At 33.0% G+C, this 13515-nt stretch overlaps 1 long non-coding RNA gene across 1 annotated transcript; it reads right to left on the reverse strand.

Annotated features, from left to right (window-relative positions):
- On the reverse strand, positions 1-10897 carry LOC109617858 (uncharacterized). The gene is made up of 2 exons (XR_010710829.1): positions 10714-10897; positions 1-1939 (listed from the first exon to the last, which is right to left on the reverse strand). It is a non-coding gene; the product is annotated as an uncharacterized lncRNA (long non-coding RNA).
- Positions 10898-13515: the final 2618 nt, after the last annotated feature.

The raw sequence follows: 13515 nt of genomic DNA on the forward strand, positions 1-13515 counted from the left end.
TGAGAATTATGTTCATTTAATTCAAATATCTCGAATTTGCATTAGTGCATTACCAATTCGACATAACAATACATTTATATTTGCAAATGCAGTGCGTAATGGAAAAAATCAAAAGCTTGCCAGACAATGAACAACATTTCATTTACATAAACTCATCACTTACTCATTTGCAATGAATTATTGCTTCACTTTGTTAATGGACAGCAACAGAAATTGCAAAACTGACATAATAATATAGATATTGTTCATGACCTAGAATACGGGAATCCTAAACACAATCCGTTTTTGTGACAGAACTCTTTCCATTCTTCAGCGAATACGGGTTATGAATCAAGTCATGTTCTTTTATATGGCTATGCCTATTACGCCCTATTAACGTATCTAATTGAATATCATCCAAAGGGTTCATTCGCATGTGAACGTCTTCTCTCTCTGTTGGTTTAACCGTTGTTAAAGAGTTCGAGTAAATTCTTCGAATTCTTTCATTAGTCAGTCTGTCATCATGGTGCGTTAAGCTTGTCGTCTTCCTCGTAAAACTTAAAGACAGTTTCCTGAACAAGATTCTGCAGACTTTTCGACAGTTTCTAGCAAGAATACAATAGATGATGAAATTTAAGGCAGACTGAGAAATGAAGAAAAATCGTATTAATACTGTTGTTTTCACAAACAAATCTACGTTGCTTACTGTTGGGCCGGATTGAATGAACGCAAGAGTTGAGGCCATGATATGGAAAGGAAGTTGAAAAAATATCAGTACAACAATTGCTACAGTGATGTTGATTTCCGTCCGTTCTGCGTTTACTAAATGTTTACAATACTTTAATCGTCTGTGTAAAATGACGAGTTTAACCAATACCAAAATATTTAAGCTGAAAGTAGCAATGCAAATCAAGAGACTTATAACGGCATAGAATTGTTCATACTCTTGTCTGATTGGTTCCACGAACATCAAGCTGTCATCAGTGTGTGAGTCGAGATCTGAGGGAGAGGACAGTGCAAACCTGATTTCTTTGACCATCTGCGGCAGATGTATACAAACACAACTTAAAAGTATAAGAATCAACGCAATTCTAGTTTTTCGTATTGTAAGCCACCTAACTGCTTGAAAAGGAAAGTAAATTGCCACACATCTCTCAACTGCGAGACAAAATGTGATAAGCAACCCATAATTAACAAGGGTGTAGCCTACAAATCTCTCCACGGCTTCCTCAATGAAGTTGCTAATATCCTTATCCACTGAAAATCTGTCAGCACCGAGAAAAGAATTAGATGGGGATTCCACCTGCGAATCATAATTTGATATCGATTTATTTCGCATCGAACCAGGAAAGAATTGAAATGCATCCACTTTATTGAAGATGCAGTTTTCGATAATTGCGGAGTTATGTCCAAGCGAGGTCCCATTAATAAATTGGTCGTACATTGGTTTCATTTGGGCCAAGAGCGACTTGGTTGTATTAACATAGACGTCAATGTGCCTTAAACATTGAAAAACACTTGGAGATGACGAAGTAACATTGCTTTTGCATTTTAATTGTAATAAAGATTTAAATGTTTCACTGTCAAAACGTTCCGTATCCATATGTAACCTAATTGACGGTATGATTTCCAAATATATCGAAAAACACATGTTTACAATTCCGTGAATGGTTAAGGCTTTTACAATACTCACGGGAGAACTCCGTAAAGACCTGTGCATTAGAATGACTAACGCAAAGAGATTTCCTGGTATCCCAATGCATATTATGATGGACAATGCTACTCCAAAAGTGAAAAACAGGAAATCGTTGTGAGCTACGATGTCCTCCGAAATCAGTTCTCTGATGTTTATTACAGACGATAAATTATCAATGTTTGTATTGCAGCGATCCATTTTCCTTTCACATTCCCGAATCTTTGAAACCACTCAGATATGGACTGACTTTTCTTGGTCCAATTCCTGAAAAGTATTAAAAGATAAATGAAGAAATAAAAGTATATAACTGACATCAAAATACATTATCAAACCACAAACGGAAAATGTCATAGCTGCGTCAAAAATTATACTTCTAACATACATTCACTAAAGATTTAAGAATTAAAATTAATATATTCACTTTCAGGCCGCTATATATTTTAATACCTTAAAATCTCTTGGCAAATATATCTTCGAGAGACTCAATAGGATTCAAACACATTACTTTATGCGTGAAAATACAATTATGCAAACGTTAACAAATTTGTTTTTTCGTAATATGGTTAAGAAAGTTAGTCTGTATCTAGCGTTAGTTTTACTTTGATATTTTCGTCAAATCACAGGTATAAAAAATCGTCTCTTTCTGAATTACCCTAGACACGGAAACAACTTGTAGTCTTCAAAAGGTTAGACAAAAAAACCCAAAAACTAATGATAATTTTCTTAATGTCATTTTGTAAATCATTAATTAAGAAGTGGTGAAAGATCAAACTACGATAGTAGATATCTGACGTCTGTACGGCTGAAAATGAATAAAAACTGTGCAATGAAATAACTACGTTAAAAGTGTAAATATATGTATTACAATCGTGCTGCAGCTAAAAATAAGTGAAAACTGTGCAACGAAATAACTTCGTTAAAACTGTAAAATAATATTTGTATTACAATCGTTCTACAGCTAAAATTCAGTGAAAATAGTGCAACGAAAAAACGACGTTAAAATTGTAAATAGGCTTATATGAATTACATGCAATCGTGCTACAGTTAAAAATTCGTGAAAATTGTGCAACGATATAACAACTTTAAAACTGAAAACATATGCATTACAATCGTGCTACAGCTAACATTCAGTAAAAATTGAGCTAGGTTCAAACTGTAAATATTTATATTACAATCTTGCTTCAACAGTGAACTGCATCAGATTTGACAGTCTCGTATAAATGGATACCAGAGGTTGATATTGATTGTGACGATGAATGCGTTATCTGCTTTACAACCCCACTGCTTCCTCTCAGGAGTCTAGGATTGTATCTTTTCAATAAATGAGATAGAGAGCCAGGTAAAGCGTGATATTTACATTTGGGATTCTTGATGTTTGTCTGCGATATTGCAATAAAATCTATTATTAACATTATGTTTTCTCTATATCACAGTGATCAAACGATATGAATTGCAAAAACATGGTGTAATATGACGTTAGCTACTTAGCCTCTTGTATTTGATTAACTGGTAACAAGTGCCATCAAACTTCATTTAATAATATCACATATATATATATATATATATATATATATATATATATATATATATATATATATATATATATATATATATATATATATATATATATATATATATATATATATATATATATATAAAGTGGGAATGAAACACCAAGTTTTGCAAGAAAACCTTAATTGATATATACATTAATAGAATAGCTGTCTTGGCGTATGACAAAAATAAACATATCTTAAGATCACAAATATTTTTTTCTGATAAAAATATCTACAACATCATGAAAAATAATGATGAATTTATATTTATCATTTATCACTATCCTAGTATTGCACATATGTCGTGTATTTTTGTTGATAATCCTCATAGTTTTCAATATTTTTTTTCAGGATTGGCATTATAAATATGTTACAATCACGAGGTCCTTCTTGGTGTATGACACGGTCACTCACTCATTATAACTGCAAAGGGACTATTTTATACATAGAAAACTGAATTAATCCCCCCCCCCCCGAAATAAATCAGATATCAAAGATCAATTCGATATCTTTCAAGGTGTTTCATAATAACTGTTTCCATAACAACTTCCTGTAAAACCTATAGTTTTTGTAATCTAAACAAAAGGCCCACAGGTCTTGACGGTCACTAAGAATTAATGCATTTTCATTATATGGCCATATTAGGCTCACCCTAAGGCCTGAACCCCTGTCCAATAGGTCATGAATTTTTACACTTTATGTACATGTAGAGATTTTGAATTGGAAATCAAACTGTAATAGGTCGCCTGGATGACTCAGAATGTTATTCTAGACAAATAAATCAGTTTTAAATCATAAAATAATAAGATTACATTTCCTTTTATGATTACTTGCATGGCGTTATAAATGAAATGATAATATTTCAATATGTCCACAGTACTAATGATTGAAGTCTTGAAGTACTTAGTATATTATAATGTTAATTTATCAATAACTGTCAAAAAGATGATGTGATGTAACAAGCTATCCAAATCAGGAAAAAGGTAATAAAACACAGTCAGCATTTTCTTCAGGAAATGAGAAAAAAAAATAAAAGCTTTATACTAGGAAGACATTATTGAAAAAACACTACTAGGGTTAGTCCAGAAAATGAATAAACAATGACTTCAAGTAAAGTGGAAGCAAATCAAGTGTTTGCAGGATGCTTCATTTTGATTGGAAATCGACATCTTATTCTGTAACAGTTATTGAAAACTTAAGTTTGCAAGATACTATCTTCGCTAGCCAAGGGTTTTCGGTCCACTTCGCTCCCCATAAACCCTTGAAAAACCCTTGGCTGGCGAAAATGGATGGATACAGAATCACAAAAAATGTTGACATTCTAGATAGACCATTTTTAAATTTGAGCAAGTTAGATTTTTTTCTTTGGGTTATCTGTTAACGATCAAGCAAGAAATTAAAAAGATTACCCTTTTCATTTGTGCCCTTCTAGATCTGATTCTGAATTTCAGTGATTGCATTGAACCTATTTTATCAGATAGAGTACGTCATTTAGGGCATATGATATAAATTAGACTTTTATATGGCTTAAGTATGGCTTAATTATGGCTTAATAAAAATAAATTTGGCGAAAAACTATAAATGCATTTTCATGAAAAACAATGTGAGAATTTATTTTCTTAACATGTTAAAATCTTCTGAATGCTAGAAAATTAAACTTACATGTATTTATTTTTATATGTTTGTAATGGTAAAAGATGTTTTACCAAATCTCAAGAACAAAATCTTTTTAAGGAAACAAAAAATTATCAGCAAACAATAAACAAAAGGATGTTTGTAGCATGAAATACTGCCGAGTAGCTCTGGGAATAAGACTATATTTATAGTGTTTACAATTTTGTAGGAGACAAACGTCCTAATTGCTTATGTCCGGTTCTTTCATAAATAGATAAAGGAGATTGATGGCATATCATAAGTTCGGCCTGTTTTTTTTGGCGCATTCCAGAAGAAGGGTACGCGAGAGACCTATTACCTTTGTTCCCGGGGGATCTTTATATATTATAACAGGAAACTGAAAGAATGGACAGAATAACGAGAACTGTTCCTGACAAGTTGCTCATGTCGATTAGGGCAATTTTTGTTAAAAGCAAAAAAACGGGGAATCGGATTTGAAAAACAATAAAAAACGTCAAAAATGTCATGTCAAAAAGAAATACAGTTCTGAAAAATATTGTAAACAACCCAAGAAAAGATGGATGTGTCAGTTTTAATATCCAGCAGACAGAAATACGAGACGAAAAATAATGATTACAACAAACACACGAAGATCGATTACAGTGAAAAAAGCAAGTCAAATTGAAGGAAATTGGCAAACTGTCACAAGTCAAAAAACCTATATATGTGGGTCAACTTTAGTACATATAACTGCGAAGGCGTTGTGACAATGTCAGCATTGTAAGTTTTAAGACGTCTCTAGTATGTAAAAAGACCAACGTTTAACAGAAAATCAAATACTGAGTACTCGATTACTAATACAAACATTTACGGTTCTCTTAAACGTAACTTATTCAATTTATGTGATGTTGTCTTGAATGCTTTGTATGGTCCTTTGTATTGCTGGTTTGTATGGTCCTTTGTTTTGCTGGTTTGTATGGTCCTTTGTATTGCTGGTTTGTATGGTCCTTTGTATTGCTGATTTGGTCATTTGTGTTGTGTTTTGTATGGTCATTTGTGTTGCTGCTGGTTTGTATGGTCATTTGTATTGCTGGTTTGTATGGTCCTTTGTATTGCTGGTTCGTATGGTCATTTGTGTTGCTGATTTGGTCATTTGTGTTGTGTTTTGTATGGTCCTTTGTATTGCTGGTTTGTATGGTCCTTTGTATTGCTGGTTTGTATGGTCCTTTGTATTGCTGCTGTTTTGTATGGTCCTTTGTATTGCTGGTTTGTATGGTCATTTGTGTTGCTGATTTGGTCATTTGTGTTGTGTTTTGTATGGTCCTTTGTATTGCTGGTTTGTATGGTCCTTTGTATTGCTGGTTTGTATGGTCCTTTGTATTGCTGGTTTGTATGGTCATTTGTGTTGCTGGTTTGTATGGTCATTTGTGTTGCTGGTTTGGTCATTTGTGTTGCTGGTTTGTATGGTCCTTTGTATTGCTGCTGTTTTGTATGGTCATTTGTGTTGCTGGTTTGTATGGTCATTTGTATTGCTGCTGGTTTGTATGGTCCTTTGTATTGCTGGTTTGTATGGTCATTTGTGTTGCTGGTTTGTATGGTCCTTTGTGTTGCTGCTGTTTTGTATGGTCATTTGTGTTGCTGGTTTGTATGGTCATTTGTATTGCTGCTGGTTTGTATGGTCCTTTGTATTGCTGATTTGGTCATTTGTGTTGTGTTTTGTATGGTAAGCTGTGTTATTCTTTGTATGGTAAGATGTGTTATTGTTTTGTTTTATCCTTTGTGTTGCTGTTTTGTTTGGTCTTTCCTTGTTGATGTTTCGTTTGAACTTATATAGTATTGTTGTTTCGTTTGAACTTATATAGTGTTGTTGTTTTGTGTAGTCTTTTTACTGTTTTGTATCATTTGGTATATGTTGCGGCCTTGTTTGGTTTTGGTGTTGCAGTTTTGTATGGACTTCAATATCAGTTTTGCTGTCTGGACTTCTTTGTTGTTGTTGTCGTTGTTGTCGTCTCGTTGTCGTCGTTATGAGTTTGGTGTTGCTATCATCCTAGGTAATTTGTTGCAGCTGTTTTCTGTTGGCATATGGAATTTTGGCGTCACTGAAATGCGTTGCTTTTTTTTTTTTGGGGGGGGGGGGTGTTTTCTTTGGTATTTAATTTTGGTGGTGCAGTTTTTGTATGGATGTTAATGTTGTTATTATTGCGTGGTCTTTAATATGTTGTTACTGTTTTGTGCGTTATTTGTTGCTATCATAATGGGTTTTTTTCGATATAGGTGTTGTGGTAATTGTATAGAATTTGTTGTTGCTATTAGTACGGGATAATTTTTGTTGTTTGCTTGTGTGGTCTTCTGTGTTGTTGTTATGTAGCTTTTTGTTTTGTTTTGTGTCTCATTGGTTGCTTTTTATATGATATTTCGTGCTATTTATTACTGTTAGGGTATTATTTGTTACTGTTCGTGTAGTATTTGTAGCTGTTTCCTGTGGTGTTTGTTTTTGTTTGGTTTTTGTGTTGCTGTTTTTGTATGGACGTTGTTATTATTTTGTGTTCTTCGGTGTTGCTGGGGTATTTGATGTTGTTGTCTTATATGATCCTTGTCTTTAGTTTTTTTTTGTTCATATTTTTAAAGGTCCGTTTGATGTTTAAAACTGCATGAATGTGTTTCAATGGTAACAGTTGGATGGAAGTTGACCTTTTCCCTGCAGTGTTTGAAACCAACTTGCATGTAAATAAAACCAAAATTATCTTTGTTTTTTAGGTATCTTGTTGTTTAGGTTTTTTCACCTATCATTTGACATCTTCAAACCAACAAAAGAATAAATTGGCTAAAACTAATCATAATAACAAATACATCAAAACGGAAAGAAATTATATCCATAGTGATTCACTATATTTCTTTTACATTTGCTGCTCAGTTTATTACATTAGGAATGATAGTATTTCGAGTGAGGGCAAGCAACGTTCATATATTGTATGCGTGTTAATATCAGTTTTATTCAATTAGTGTAGATCTTTTCAGTAGATATGACCATGATACACAGTTCCATAGTATTTTTGTCCAGAAAATTGATGTGGTTCTAAACCAGCATTAGAAATAATGTTCTTTTTTATGGTGTTGTTTTGCAATGTTTGTCGAGGTGAGGTTTTGTACATGTGTTGAATGAATGGTCCAACATGTTCATAAACTCTGTATACACTAAACAATTATATATTGCCTCTTGTGCACAGTCCATTGCAAGCAATGTCCGCTATGTATAGATATATTTATGACCTAATCAAAGGGATTTTGCTGTTTTATTACAAATTAAATATTTGCGTCTATTTTGAACTGCCAGTCAATAGACTGTGATCTATTAGGCCGCCGGTCAATAGACTGCGATCTATTGGACCGCCGGTCAATAGACTGTGATCTATTGGACCGGCAACGTATATCAGAACGCGTGTACGTTATAATGTTACATCTTTTCTCAGGGAATGTATATTTCTTTACATAGACGCTGTTTTTAGTACTTGGTGAAACCAAATTCAATGTTATCAAAACGGAGTATCAAATAATCAACAGTTTTAAAGCCTCATATAAGGTAAAAGCCTATTTAAAATCTAATGGGTTGAAGACTCCTCATTCTTTGTGTAAACTGATATTAAATTGAGATGCTGTAATGCATGCAACAGGTTTGGTGCATGTAAAAGATGAAAAAAAAATCTTATTGTATTGCATAATGGCACGAAAACCATCCACAAATTGTAAACACGGAAAACTAAAAAAGGAATTAGGTAATAAAACAATTATTTAATGCTTGAACAGTCAATAGACCAGAATTTTTTCCCTTGGTGCAGGGAACAGCTAAGTATGATCTATTGCCCTCGGCCGTTGGCCTCGGGCAATAGATCATACTGAGCTGTTCCCTGCACCAAGGGAAAATATTCTGGTCTATAGACTGCTCAAGCATTAAATAATTGTATATTATATACATGTGTTTGTCTTATATGAGTCTGCCATCATCAAGATTATTTCATGCAGTCTTTGATTTTTCTGAAGTTGTTGAAGATATTGACCGATCGATAAACTGATAAGAACAGGATCGTGTAGATTTCAGCCTTGTTAATTTCTATATAGAGCTGTGAATTACAGTCAGTTTTCATAATAAATGGAGGAGAAAATACACGGGAGATGTAAATATCATACTATGTCAGCGGGTTATGTAATTTATTTTTTTCTGCAATGATTGCTACCTTCATAACCCGCATGAATCATCAAAGAAAAGCATTTTATTATTCATATCACACAGTTTTAAGCTATATGGTCGAAATAAACAGTCACACAGTGGCTTTGTCCAACATTCATAGTCCTACAATAAATTCTGTATTTGACTGTAGTAGCTTTTCCAGAGATGAAGTCTCCTGTGTTATACAGTAGATTTGAACATGGTATTCCTTCCTCTGTAGATGTGAGAATGCTGTACATTTCTACAATATCTCTGTACGCCCCATACCATTATGCCCAACAGTAAGAGGTCTACCATGTGTACGTGTGTATATATGGATGGATGGATGGATGTAAATCAAATAAGATTATAGTTTTCTTCACATTTGTTATCTCAAACTAAGCAGTTTTTTCCCGCAACTGCAATGATAATGAAAAAGCAAATATCGATATCATTAAATTGTAGATATTTGTATAGTCAATGGAATCAATTAAGAAGAACTGCTTTTTAATAGATGGAATCTCTGAGCATAACGATGCTAAATCTCGAAAGTTTTGTAGCAAAAGAGGCAGATGATGAAATGATAGCCCCAAGATCATGGCAAAATAATCAATTAGTTTCATATTCTTAGCATTGGAAATGTGGGAAAAGCACAGCCTAATGAGGAAAGTGCTAAATTCAGTCCCTTTATTGCAAGACCCCCCCCCCCCTTCCGTAAAAAAAGGGATAAGTGAAAAGCCAAAGAAGATGCCTTAAATAGTTTTTATGTTTGTTCTTGCGTATAGAATATAAAAACATAGACAAATTTTTTGACAACGGTGTTACATTGTAAAACAACAAAATTTTTAATTTTTTTTAAAATCGTTAGCATTTGATTTAGGAGGTTTGATGGACAAGAAGCTATCAAATTTACCTTATAATTTAAGACTTTTTAGTTATAAATTATTATTATTGAATAAACAAAAAATACTAATATAGCTTTATCATTTAAAAAATATTCTTTTTTTTTACAAAACTCTTCTTCTAAAAAAGAGTAATATAGTCTAAAAATGCCAACAACAATAATCAATTAGTTTCATTTTCTTAGCATTGGAAATGTGGGAAAAGCACAGCCTAATGAGGAAAGTGCTTAATTCAGTCCCTTTATTGCAAGACCCCCCCCCCCCCTTCCTTAAAAAAAGGGATAAGTGAAAAGCCAAAGAAGATGCCTTAAATAGTTTTTATGTTTGTTCTTGCGTATAGAATATAAAAACATAGACGAAATTTTTGACAACGGTGTTACCTTTTAAAACAACAAAATTTTAATTTTTTTTTTTAAATCGTTAGCATTTGATTTAGGAGGTTTGATGGACAAGACGCTATCAAAAAATACTAATATTATAGCTTTATCATTTAAAAAATATTCTTTTTTTTACAAAACTCTTCTTCTAAAAAAAAGTAATATAGTCTAAAAATGCCAACAACCATTGCGCCCTCTTAAAAGCATTGGAAATTTTAATTATAAAAAAATGCGCGTTCTTGTTTACAAACTTGTTTCTTAGGTCTATAAATACAGGTTTTTACAAACATAATATTAATTAAACTTCTTAAAAGATGGGACTGTCATATTTGCTTTTTCCAACTGAATAAAAAAAAAATATTCTAAGAAAATAAGGAAGTCCTACCTGTAGAGCAATTTACCTGAAGTTTCACATCCGGCTGGTTTTTCAGCCCGCTGTCGCCGCTGTTAGTCCTCTAAGATACAGCAACTACTCCCTGGTTTTATGTATTAATGAATACGCAGATTTCCTGCTCCATCGATCGATCTGAAACTAAACCAACTTAAGCAAGTTCCCTATACGGTGATTCTGAAATGTTTTGAGTCATTCATACATATGAGGTCATAAACAAGAAAAGAAATGCCACATCCGTGATATCGCTGTTAAAACACTTAATTACTGTTGAACTTATTGGTTCACCAACTTATTAAACCTGAAATCTGATATTACTCCCAAATTTGGATGTCTTCTTAAAGGGGCATGGTCACGATTTTAGTCAAAATATATTTTTCCGATTTTAATGTTCATAATGCTTCAGTGAGGCATTTTTAATAGGCAACCAAAATTTGAGTGTCATTCGTTGAGTTATAAGCAAGTTACAGAGCTTGAAATTCTTCGCTATGTAAACAAAGCGCTTGTTTACATTTTAAACGTTGAAGTAAAAATTTCAGTTTAAAACCTAAAACGAATGTGTTAAACGTTAGGAAATGTTTATCTATGCTTAAAATAAATAAAAAGATAGACAAATAAGCTGGAAAAAGATTTTTTGCTGGTATATTGAACCTATGTAAACAAAAACAGGGCACGAGCCTTGTTTACATGACAAAGAATTGTGAGCCCCTGTATCTTGCTTATAACTCTACGAATGACTCTCAAATTTAATTTGATCTTTAAAATTGCATTTCTGAAGCATTGTAAATAATAAAAACATAAAAATAAAATTTGACCAAAATCGTGACCATGCCCCTTTAAGCATAAAGCATATTATGTGTCTTAATACTACTTTTGCTTTCATCTCATAGTTGTTACTAATTTGCATTTTTTTTTTGGTATGACCAAGTTAGGGTATATAATAAGTAAGTAAGTAATTTATTATAATGTCATGTATAAATGTGCCCGTTAAAACAAAATACAAATCCTTGCTAAAAAGTACAAATGAAGCACCCGGCCCATTGGACCTAGAAGTCACATTTGATCATGCTAACAAAATATTAAACACGGATTATACAATTATATATATAATATAGAGATTAACTAAAAGATCAAGTTTTCGGTGTGCTTAAATTTGGTTCTAGACGATCATATTTTTTTTGGGGGGGGGGGGGGGGGGGGGGGGGGGGAGGCCAAATTTGGTATTCATTTCAATGCTGCATTTCACCGCCTGCATTGCCCTCTCCGTGTGTCTTAGAGGGTGTTGCTACATGTATCGATGTAATATAATACTACTGACATTTATTTTAGTATATTACGTACACTGTAAGAAACCCACTTTTTTATTTTCATTTTTTGAAATTCAAATATACAAAAAACACCTTTTTAACTGACAAGGATTTAATGAATTTTAAGGCTAATGCATAAACTAGCTTTTAGAAGCCAATTACGAGGGTCAATCAAAAAATACGAAGATAATGTGGCTGTCTTTAATATATTTTTCATAAAAAACACGACTAACAGATTCATTTATGCAGTAACACTTCTTTTATTGGTATGCAAAGTTTCATTTCATATGATAAAAAGGTATTTTTGTTTTCCAATTTTAAAAACACCATGTTTTGTCACCACGGCGAACGGTATCGTTCGAAACATGACACAGCTTTTTGACGAACTTATTTGTAGTTACATGTATAAATGTTGTCACTGACTTTGGAGGTGACACTAATTTCAGTAAATCTCTCAAAACAAAACCAAAATTCTCATTAGTCCACAGTAAAAAAAAAATCCGATGGGAAAAGCACAGGTTTGAGCAAGCAAATTTGTTCTCTGTCTGTAATGTTCCTCAAGCCAGTCCTTATTTTTTGTTAAAAGAAACAACTTGAAGGAGGTTTATCCAAAACTGGTAAAATGTGGTAAAGATCATTACATCTATGAAGTCATATACATGTATCTTAAATCCCAGTGCATTTAAATCAAATGGAAAATCTTAAAAGCTCTGTATGTGTTGAAAAAATTATCACAATGTTTATTTTATTTACCTGCCTTTAAATCCTTATCTTATGGACACTCTCTTCGGGTTAAGCAAAATTATTTATCAAGCATTGCATAAAAAGCGTGTCTGTAATACTTAATGATGACAACGAGAAAGAAATATGCAGTATGTGAGGTCCGACATAGATCGTTGTATAGGTATACAGCCGTATTGATTTTATTCAGTATCGACGTATTGCCTTTTAAGATTAATCCAATAAAAGAAAATGCACGCTGGACTTGATTTAATTATAATGGCCAGAAGAGCAATGGTGATCATGGCGTAAATGTAATTTTGCGATTACGTGGCGCTCGACAACATTGGGTTATTGTTGTTTCCAAGAATACTGGGGCAAAGTAAAGAGTATGTTTGTTTTTTTTTTGTTTTTTTTTGGGGGGGGGGGGGGGTTGGAGAAAGAATTGAAACTGCATCATGGAACTGCACAATCTTATATTTTCAGATTCGGGGAATAGTTAACTGTATCCAAAGTGTCTGCAATAGATATTTTGAAAATAAAATTATTCAAACTATTCCATAACAAATCTACAAACATTTATTATTAATTTATGTTTTATGGGGGTTTTGTTTTCTTGATTGAAAAAAATAGACAATCATCGTCTCTTTAGGATGTCCCGCAGCGAAATCCACATGCATTGACCTAGTATACATGTACTATCGAAAATCAGATTGAATAATCCATGTACGCTATCGCAGTTTGAAGCAAGGAACCAGAGAACATTGTA

Source organism: Magallana gigas, chromosome 2 (genome assembly GCF_963853765.1).
Source record: "Magallana gigas chromosome 2, xbMagGiga1.1, whole genome shotgun sequence".
NCBI classification, from domain to species: Eukaryota; Metazoa; Mollusca; class Bivalvia; order Ostreida; family Ostreidae; genus Magallana; species Magallana gigas.